We start from the raw sequence: 3258 nt of genomic DNA, 5'->3' as shown, positions 1-3258 counted from the left end.
TTGTTCCGGAATCATTCGGTGACTCTCGGTGTGGAACAATACGAGCGAGAGCTGCGGCGCTCGGCGTCGTTTGGCGACGTTCGGGTTTCGCGGACTTGCGAGTTCACGCGGCCTGTAATTATGTTTGCTTTTTTAAAATATTTCGAGCGCACCGCGCTCTCATCGCGTACGGCGACCGGGGGTCACCGTAGCGGCATCCGGCGAGCTGGTATTGCCGGGGACGATGCATTTCTGGGGGTGCATCGTTACAAGATCAGTCCCAAATAATCCAAATAAATAAAAAATTATAGGACTTGAAAAAAATATCTCTTCATGTTGGTTAAGACCTTTAAAGCAAGAATTGTGAAAAAAGATATCAAGAAGATCATGTTGAATAAAGACTGTTTGTGTAACATCGAGAATGATCGGGTGAGTATTGACTGAACATGTTACAATTGGATATGAGTCACTCACAACACTTAAACAGTGGAAAAAGTTCAGACAGTGGCCGCTGTAAGTGGCTGTGTCCAATCATTACTTGTCTAATCAGTACGTGTCTAATCACTCAGATCTGTTAATGTACCTATATCTTTTCTATAAGTTTATTCAATTTTTCCAATAGCTTTGTTCCCATTTCCATTTTTTCTTTGTGTCTCTTCTCTTTTTTTCTTCTGCCAGTTGTTTTTGCACTTTCGTTTCCGTAACATCGGTGGCTTTACGTTTACCTGGAAGTAGAAATATTTTCTATATTTCTCACACTTCGCCTAATTAATTAATATAGTAAACAGTTATTGACGAGAAACTTCTTTATTGGATAGACAAGGAGAATCGAAAATGCTATAGCTACTTTGAGAGCTAATACTTGGAGATGTCGATCTTTCTCTCGATGGCATACGTCCCGTTGACGAAACAGTTGCCAGTGGTGTTATATAAGATTTGTCGCTTAGAAGGCTTTCCATGGCCTAAACAGTTAAATTGCACTTAGAGTAAGAACGTAAATGTTGTATAACGTGAAATTTAACTAAAGTAATACTTACTTCATAATATTTCCATGTACGCGCATTGTTGTCAGATTTTGCGTTATGGTCTTTAATGGTTGTGTATGTACGTTTCATAGTATTTATTCTAGTCATGCATTTACCCGAGATATTATATCCCTTAGTATGCATCGTTGTCGCAATTTCATCCCATGCTTTTTTATGGCTTTTTTTACCTGAGATCATGGAAGACTCTTGCTGTCTGTACTTTTATAGTAAGAGCATTATTGCCTCATGAGACCACCTAAAATCTATAATGTAAACCAAACGTTACAAACACATTTATAATAAATCTTATCCATATCGAAAAATTTCCTTATTTTCTTTATTTTCAATCAATTCTCCCATTTGTTCTTCTGTTTCTTTTTCTTCAGGAATTGACATGTCTATATTATCTACAAAAACAATGCATGTAATTATCAAAACATTACTCTACTATCAAAGAAAGGTTAAATAATGATCAGCCATCATCAAACAATTGGTGCGAATTACATTATTACAATAGGTGAAGATTGTTAAAAAAGTTCTTACGAAATGCATTGTTGTGATCATAATCCTGATGCAGGATTGGTGTCTAGTTAAAAAATTAGAAGTTAAATTAAAAAGTTAAATAATTTTAACCTAACTTAGTTACATTTAAGTTTACTCTTAACTCTTAATTTTATTTAATTACATTTTATTGGTAACTATTAACTTTTAATTGAACTTTCTTAAAGTTAACCACTTCGATTCGTTTTGACAACCTTTGAAAGAGAAACTTTTCAATTACTTTTTTTATTAACTAAATTTTTATATTATATAAAAAAGTAAATGAATTAACTTACTCATGCTCGTTTCCACCAATGTAGATTAACTTTAATCTCGGTTCATCTTACTCTTCGTCTTTTTCTAGTTCCAAATATTAAAAAAAGACAAAGAGTAAGTTGAACCAAGATTAAAGTTAATCTACATTGGTGGAAATGGGCATCAATCCTGCCCTGACGTACAGCATTCAGTAACGTCGTTACAAAATTCAAATCTACAAGTAAAACAAAGAAAAATATTAAAGCAAAAAAAAATATATATATACACACAGTAAATAATAAATTATTTGATTCGTGTTTCACTACAATATTAAGAATATAAAACCGAGTATAATCACAATTAAAACATTAAATCATAACCTATTACTGGTTTGTAAAAGGAGAAACTTACCAGTTCATACTTTAAAAGCACTCTTCGGTGAGAGTCGCAAATTAAATTCTTCGTTATTTTCAACATCTCGAAGCAGTATCTCTTCATAATTAGCCATTATGCGTGTTGAAATCGCACACTTTTCTAATTTTAACCTCAAGAACTATAACCATTCTACCCATATGATATTACAGTGATGCTGTTCAATCTTGCAAACACTACGCTATCGATACACTACGTCGGAAGGAATAGCGTTGATAGCGCTTTGTCATGACGTAAAACGCTACCGTTAGTGACGTCGTGATCGTGTTTATTAGCAGCTACGTTACTTGCAGCTACGCGAACAGTTTATAGCGCTAAATACCGCTAATAACGTCTCCCCAAACGCACCCTTGATATCAACAACTGTGGCGCCAAGTTACATTCTACTATCAGAATGAAAAGTAAAACTCCCCAGTGATACTATCTTTATTTATTATTTACTCAATCCAAATAGTACTATTTTTAATTTTTATACAATGAAACCTCAGTATACGTATACTTATTGAAGAATCTTTCTACTGCAATCCAAATGGTTTAAATTCTTCTTAAATGAAACTATTATATTACAATTCATTCAAAGACATTTCCTCTTCCAACTAAAGTAGTGGTTATTTAATTCTCCTTCAAAATATTATACAAAACTTGCGTTACCTTGCTCAAATTAAAAGTTAACACAAAAATTAAAGAATTAACCGTATAACATGAAAAAATTGAATTTAAATAGAAAAATTTTTCATGTAAAAACACTTGGCGCTGCTAGATCTCGATATCAGGAGACGTGGTAGTGGCTCCAGCCATGTTCAAAAATAAGAGACACTACAAGTCTCTTATCCCGCACCATCAAAGTCCAGTTTTGGAGGTTGCATAACTATTAAAATACAAGAAATTTTGAATCGGACGTAACATATTTTGAAGGCAGCATCGCCATGAGTAATTTGAGCAAAAAAAATTAAAAATCGGTCAAGCCGTTCTGGACATACGAGTGGTCGAAAAGTGATGATTTTTCATGAAAAATGAAGTAATGTCT

The 3258-nt window shown here is 33.7% G+C and overlaps 1 pseudogene; it reads right to left on the bottom strand.

The window, feature by feature from the left end:
• Positions 1–473: 473 nt before the first annotated feature.
• On the bottom strand, positions 474–2307 carry LOC108766762 (uncharacterized; annotated as a pseudogene).
• Positions 2308–3258: the final 951 nt, after the last annotated feature.

The sequence above is a fragment of the Trachymyrmex cornetzi genome, unplaced genomic scaffold (assembly GCF_001594075.2).
Source record: "Trachymyrmex cornetzi isolate Tcor2-1 unplaced genomic scaffold, Tcor1.1 scaffold616, whole genome shotgun sequence".
NCBI classification, from domain to species: Eukaryota; Metazoa; Arthropoda; class Insecta; order Hymenoptera; family Formicidae; genus Trachymyrmex; species Trachymyrmex cornetzi.
This window is presented reverse-complemented; position numbering and strand designations above follow the sequence as displayed.